We start from the raw sequence: 8,074 nt of genomic DNA on the forward strand, positions 1-8,074 counted from the left end.
TGGTCTAATTAAGGGTAGGATGACGGCTGTGCCCTGCTGCAGTTATCCTCTCATCTTATGTAGAAAAGGAGAAGATTCCGGTCTCCAAGCCAGCTGTTAATGAGATGACATTTCCACGCCGCATCAGCTACACTGCAAAAACACCCAGGTTAATTGTGGCATTCTCACAGCCACAGAAAAAGAAAGAGTTACTGGGCTGCTGGATACTGAAATAACGGCAGTAACCTTCTACATTACTCATCACCTGACGCTTAGCTGAGTTTCTTTGGAGGAAAATGGCAGAAATAATTAGGGTTAAGAAAAGGTGCACAAACTAACCTACTACACTCACTAAATCATCAGTTTCTAACTTTTTTTTTTTTTTGCATTATTTCAGAGAGGTTCAATGTTAATTCTCAGTAACAATTACTGGACTGTATCTTAATATTGGGGATGGTTGAGATATACAAAAAGAATACCATTTAGGATAGGATAGGATGGGATGGGATGGGATGGGATGGGATGGGATGGGATGGGATGGGATGGGATGGGATGGGATGGACTAGACTAGGATAGAATAGAATAGAATAGAATAGAATAGAATAGAATAGAATAGAATAGAATAGAATAGAATAGAATAGAATAGAATAGAATAGTTGGAAGGAACCTTGGAGGTCTTCTAGTCCAACCCGCAGCTTAGGCAGGATACCCTACACCACTTCAGACAAATGGTTATCCAACAGTCTTGAGAATGTTATCTGGGAGGAGTTTGATGCTGTGACTCCCGATGATGTGGACAGGATTTTGGGGAGACTTAGTGCGGCCACATGTTTACTGGACCCGTGTCCCTCCTGGTTGGTACTGGCTTCCCGGGAGGTTACACGAGGCTGGCTCCAGGGCGTTATTAATGCTTCCTTGAGTGAGGGTCACTTCCCCGCTGCCCTGAAAGAGGCGGTGGTGAGGCCTCTCCTCAAGAAGCCGTCCCTGGATCCAGCAATATTGGCTAACTATCGTCCTGTCTCCAACCTTCGCTTCATTGCGAAGGTTGTTGAGAGTGTGGTCGCGCAACAGTTTCCACAATTCCTGGAGGAAACATCCTATCTGGATCCGTTCCAGTCAGGTTTCAGGTCTGGGCACAGCACGGAAACGGCATTGGTCGCGTTGGTCGATGATCTCTGGAGGGCTCGGGACAGGGGTTATTCCTCTGTTCTGGTCCTATTAGATCTCTCAGCGGCTTTTGATACCATCGACCATGGTATCATGCTGCACCGGCTGGAAGAGTTGGGGGTGGGAGGCACCGTGTTACGGTGGTTCTCCTCCTTTCTCTCCGACCGGTCGCAGTTTGTGTTGGCAGGGGGGCAGAGGTCGACCTCGAGGCCTCTCATTTGTGGAGTGCCGCAGGGATCGGTCCTCTCGCCCCTTCTGTTCAACATTTATGTGAAGCCACTGGGCGAGATCATCCGTGGCTTTGGGGTGAGATACCACCAGTACGCTGATGACACCCAGCTGTACATCTCCACCCCAGGCCACCCCAACGATGCCCTTGAAGTGATGTCCCAGTGCCTGGAGGCTGTGCGGATCTGGATGGGGAGGAACAGGCTCAGGCTCAACCCTTCCAAGACTGAGTGGCTGTGGCTCCCGGCATCCCGATATAGTCAGTTGACTCCATCACTGACTATTGGGGGCGAGTCTTTGGCCCCCACTGAAAGGGCTCGCAATCTGGGAGTCCTCCTGGATAGGCAGCTGTCTTTGGAGGAACATCTGACGGCTGTTACCAGGGGGACCTTTTATCAGGTTCGCCTGATTCGCCAGTTGCGGCCCTTTCTTGATCGGGATTCCCTGTGCACAGTCACTCACGCCCTCGTCACCTCTCGCCTTGACTACTGTAACGCTCTCTACATGGGGCTCCCCTTGAAGAGCACCCGGAGGCTCCAGCTGGTCCAGAATGCAGCAGCGCGGGTAGTGATGGGAGCAACATGGCGCTCCCATGTAACACCACTCCTGCGCGAGCTGCACTGGCTCCCGGTGGTCTTCCGGGTGCGCTTCAAGGTGTTGGTTATCACCTTTAAAGCGCTCCATGGCATAGGGCCTAGCTATCTCCGAGACCGCCTGCTGCTACCGATGACCTCCCATCGACCCGTGCGCTCCCACAGAGAGGGCCTCCTCAGGGTGCCATCAGCCAAACAATGTAGGCTGGTGGCCCCCAGGGGGAGGGCTTTCTCTGTGGGGGCTCCCACCCTCTGGAATCAGTTGCCCACGGAGATAAGAAGAATCCAGGACCTCAATGCCTTCCGTCGTTCCCTGAAAACCTATCTTTTTCAGCAAGCCGGGTTGGCTTAAGAAGAAATTTTTAAAATTTTTAAATCCTTTTAATTAGTCTGCGATTTTAATTTTTTGGGCCAAATTTTATATATATTTTTAAATGTTTTAATATTTGTATTCTATGTTTTTTATCTTGGCTGTACACCGCCCTGAGTCCTCAGGGAGAAGGGCGGTATATAAATTCGAAATTAAATTAAAATTAAATTAAATCTTTTCTTAAAAACTTCCAGTGTTGGTGCATTTACAACTTCTGAGGCAAGTTGTTCCACTGGTTAATTGTTCTGTCAGGAAATTTCTCCTTAGTTCTAAGTTGCTTCTCTCCTTGATTAGTTTCCACCCATTGCTTCTTGTCCTGCCCTCAGGTGCTTTGGAGAATAGTTTGACTCCCACTTCTTTGTGGCAGCCCCTGAGATATTGGAACACTGCTATCATGTCCACCCTAGTCCTTCTTTTCATCAAACTAGACATACCCAGTTTCAGCATTGTATTAATTTGTCTTTATGGATCTAATTTGTCTGTTTAGATCTACTTGCAAATAATAGTTTTTGATTTGCTAGGGATTGGATCGTTCAAATTATTTGTACAAAACATTTTTTTTACATATATATTTATGTATAATTTTTCATTTTAACATTCCAAACATGAAATGTAAAATCAAAACAGGAAAACGTTGATTAAAACAGTAAAGACAATCCATAAAAAGATACATATTCAGGAAAATTAACAGCTGGAAAAGCCAATTTAAAAAGTTAATTTAAAAAAAAAGTCTAAAGTGATTTTTCTGCCTGATATTTCAGGGGCAGACAGTCCATTGGGCAGATGAAGCTCTAGCACTGCCTTGTTGTCAAACAGAATCTACCAATTATAGCAGCTGTGGAAAAGAGGACTTCATCAAAAGAGCATCAGTATCTCAGTGGCTAAACCATGGAGAAGTCTATTTTTGATCAAGAGGTACCAAGCCTCAAGTAGGTTCACACTGCACAACAAACAAATAAATCTGCATTTTTTTCCTACCAGTTCCAAAACTGATTAGATAAATTTTACTTCCAAATTATTAAACAGGAGAGTTCTGTGAAGTTCTTATGGATGGAGAACAATGAACTTGTCCTGTTTTCATTTAGAATTAGCCACTGCCCTGATTGCCACCACACAACCATCTCTCTGTGGCTTACAGCCTCCCAGGTTTCTCAAACTGCATTGAAATCCCAAGGGAAGATACCCTGAGGAAATTCCTCTTCTTGTCCTGTTAGGTGGTGAATAAAAGAAGCTTCAAAATTATGAATGAATGTGCATCAGAAAACGCCAGCACTCTGCCACCTGTAGTAAACACCACAAAACACCACACAAGAAAATGAAAAGGATATCATATGAATCTTTTAAAAAAGTAGTTTTCAAGGGGAAACCCCTTTCAAGAAATCAAAAGACATAGAGCAGTCCAGCAATATTTCAGATCCTCTCTAAAAATCATTATTAATATGCTAGTAGCACTCATTTTTTGAATCCTTTGACAGTGTCAGTTGCCTTGGCTCATTCATGGAGAAAGGACTCCTCCAATGTATGACTCTCAAAGGATCAGCTGGGTGCAGTGGTGGGTTGCTCCTGGTTCTGTCCGGTTCTTTAGAGTGGCGGGAGGCTCCGCCCACCCGCCCGGACATCATAATTGATGAACTGCACATGCGCAGAAGCACGCAGAAGCACACAAGCAAAGCGAGCACACACGTGTGCTCACGTTGTGAACAAGTAGTAAAGGTAAGTAGAACTCGCCCCTCGCTGGATGGATACCTTTAAACTTACTAAACCACTGAAACAGAACTGTTTGAATTTCCCCATACATTGCCATTTACTGGGGGACTACATGGTTTCAGTGCAGAGGAGGATTGATAAGGGAAGAAAGAAGGGCTGAAAATGAACTCATCCTTAACTATTAGGGCCATATGGAAAGAGTTAAATATTTTTTTTCTTAATCCTGTAGCTCTAATCAGAATCAACCCAGCCTTGGAGCAGTATATCTATCTTGTTCCTTCACACCAAAGCCCAAGGAGCTGGAAGAGAAACTTGTCTTCCTATTGAGGCAGCTGTTTTCCATGTTGTTTTATATTGAGTACTTTTTTTTTTTCTCCTTCAAAGTTGGGGGTGGGTGGATTGGATTTGGCAGAAGGGTGTATTTGGCTGGTCTGCAAAGAAAATCAGAACCCTGAAAGAAGACTGAATATAAACTTGAACTACGACCCCCATGCTGCCAATTTAACCCAAATACTTTGGGAAGGAACCAACTTTAAAGAATGATTGTGATGATTAAACATATTCTGGAAGAAGATTGAGGTGCCAGCTGGCAGGATTTATAATGGGACCAAGATGACGTTTTATTTTATAATTGTTTTCTGCTTTGGCCATTCAACCATTTTTCTCCCTTAAGCTTATTCTTGATTCTAGGTGGTTTGATGAGAACAAGATGAATTCAGCACTGCAATAGATATACTTTTCAAAAACAGTATGAGAGGAGACAAGGGAGGGAAAGATACTTGAAATATGACCCAGTTCTTATTTAAGAAGGAAGACACAAGAGGCCCACTAGCCCTCTTTCCCCTTTCATCCCAACTGTCCCCTAGAGCCTCAAGGTGTTTGATAGAGAAGTATACAACAACAGCAACTTCATGACAGTCCCAAAGGCAAATCTAAGACATTTTTTATGCCACTGGATTCTCCCCAAAGCTCTGCCATGGATGTTTCTAAAAAGTTTTTAAAAAAAGTTTTACAAGGATACCCCAAGCTCTGGAATAAAGATGCTTTTCAGATGTGGATCAGTGGTAGATTGTTCCCGGTTCTGTCCAGTTCTTCTGAACTGGTAGTAAAAGAGGCAGGAGGCTCCGCCCAACTGCCCAGATGTCATAAAGAATGATCTGTGCATGTGCAGAAACTTCTGCATGCGCGCCGGTTGCGAACCGGTAGTAAAGGTAAGTAGAACCCACCCCTGATGTGGATGATGATTTGGGAGTGGCAGACACATCTAGAACAGGCTATGATGACTCTCACAAAACTGACCAACATAGTGGCCCAAGCCAATCATAAAACACCCACTTAGATGAACATAAACATGTTGCAGCCAACCCAAATGTCAAGAAAATGAACCTGATCATCTATACATCTTTCAATAAAATTGATACCCATGCAATTTAATCCAAAATCCCTGACTACTCCACTCACTGCAGCATAATCAACACAACTGTTAAATGGATAACACTTCCATACATCAAAAAAACATCTCAGAAACAACCATTAGATTATTACAATCACATGGCATCACTGTAGCACACAAACCAACTAAAGTCTGCAAACCATCTTAAGTAAACCAAAAGACCCAGTAGCCCCAGAAGAAGAAAAAAAGACATCAGTGTAAGGTCTATAAAAGCCATTATTTAGAACAAACAAGTAAAAAGACTAGCAGAGTACATGAACACCAACTAGCAGTCAAAAGACATGCTTAAAATTCCTTAATTGCAGAATACATGGACAGACATCACCATAGTTTCAACTTGGAAACTGTGAGCATCTTTGATCAAGCCAAATCTAAAAAATGCCTGAGAATTCCTAGAAGCCTGGCACTCAGACAAATCAGCCATCAAAAGACTCAAAGAAATACACAACACCTACATGCCATTCAAATGAGACAACTGAAAAGCTAAACTGAGAGTTTACGCACCAGAGACAAATTCTTTGTGTGTCAATCACACTTGGCCAATAAGGAATAGTGATTAATCAATTAATCAGCAATGAACACCCAGATAAGGAGAGATTAACATCAAGATTAATACTAGACTAACAATCAAGCAATAAAGAATATCCCCAATCAGGGAACTACTATCTCTGACAAGCCATTCAACCGCAAACAACATTCTAGTCAAGGAATCACCCAGAACACTTCCACCAACACTGAAAGGGCGAGCCGCTTGTATATAAACAGAGAGTAAACCCCACTCCCTTCTAGCACTGATGTTGGGTAATGAAACATCTGCAAGAAAACAATCAAGCTCAGAGACCACCAAGGATTCCACAGTTCAACCCTGAACTACAATTATTCTCTTCTATTGACACTATTTCCAAAAGCCAATGCATATCAACTCCTCTACCTTCCAAAAATACTCTCATGAGGGGGTGGGGGGGTGCAGATAGGCACATTTGCAAATCTATCACGTTAGTACCTAAAAAGCCTCTATGGTCTATATCTTGTATTATTGGGAAGACAGATTAAGCTGATGTTGGATTTTTTCGTATGTCAATTTCCCAGTTGCTTATTTTTATCAATTAAAATGATCTTCATGCAGTTCAACCAATTTGGACAGGAAGAAGCTACGGAACATATTGATGCTTTCCAGTACTAGGTTGAGAATCCAGAGACACTACTAAAATGTAGAAATGTGCAACGCTTTGCATTCAAAGGCAAAAAGGTGCTTAAGACAGTCTGGGGCGCGAATAGTCCCTGTCAGCAACTTCTTAAACCAAGCATATGCAATCCTGGGAAAAAACACTTTGCAGGATCTGAACATCTGACAGGCACATCTAAGTCCTTTCTCCTCAGCCATTTTCCAATTGTCTCCTTTTAGCCCCAGTCCTCCCTGTCTTTATTCTAATGCAAGATGTAAATCAGAAAGGAGAAGTGAGTGATTGCACTAGCCCCCACCAAAGCAATTGAAATGCCATAAATCAAGACAAGCTAAATAAATAAAAAAAAGTGGATGAATGATGCTCAGCACTCCAGCTGGAGCTTTCGCCTGATTGCTATCAACTTCTATAATTCAAATCAGATGCCTGCCACTTTTCTTGGCTTTTACCCTAATGGGTACCTGAGCTTCCCAGTCCCATGGAGAAGAAAATCTATGAGAACTTTCATTAACTGCAGCAACCAGGACCTGTTACTTTTGCGCTCTGATTTATACTGAGATTGTGCGTGCAACACCAGAAAATGGGCTTGTTTTCTGAATCTCTCAGAGGGTACATTCCCCTTGGGATTATGTCTCCTGGAAATTCTTGTATTTAATACCTAACTTCAAGGCGAAGATTGCAAAACTTTACCCTGTGGTCTCCAAGCAAATCCCAGACCACAGCCTCAAGAGACAATAGCTCGTACCTACTCATCTATGGTGGTTTAAGAGCAAACATGAGCAAAACCATGAAAATTCACCCAGGGATTCTTTTAATTTTTTTGACACTTGTTGAATATTGGAAAATATGAAGGGCTTGGAAATTGTGCTCTTTCTTGCCATAGCTGAAATTTCCCTGCGATTCTTTGAGAGTTTATTTTCTTGTTAGAGTCTTGTCCCAGCAGGGAGTCAATGCTAACTATGCCTTTAACCCTGAGTCAACATCTGACAGAGTTAGCTGGCACATATCTAGCTTCAAATTTGAGCACATTCAGTGCTAAACCAGCTGAAAAAAAATCCTGGTTGTAAAGGCATTTGGAGACAAACATCTGGGAAAGAAAGGGTCTAGGACAAGGGTGTCAAACTGGTGGCCCGCCACACATAGGCCACGCCTACTGCAGCTCTGCGAAGGGGAAAAACATTGCAATACGTCATATGATGGCAATGTGACGCTGCAAGTTTGACACCTGTGGTTTAGGACAACTTGCTGCAGCCAATTCGCCATGGGACAACTCACCACAGGACAACTTGTCACAGAACAATTCAAGACTGCATTAATTGCTTCATTCAGTTACTATTATTATTGGTGATCATGTTTTCTTTGAAATTGTAAACATTGTATTTCTGGATTGACT

Source organism: Pituophis catenifer, unplaced genomic scaffold, assembly GCF_029215685.1.
Source record: "Pituophis catenifer annectens isolate HBS135680 unplaced genomic scaffold, rPitCat1.0.hap2 SCAF_2, whole genome shotgun sequence".
Taxonomy (NCBI): Eukaryota; Metazoa; Chordata; class Lepidosauria; order Squamata; family Colubridae; genus Pituophis; species Pituophis catenifer.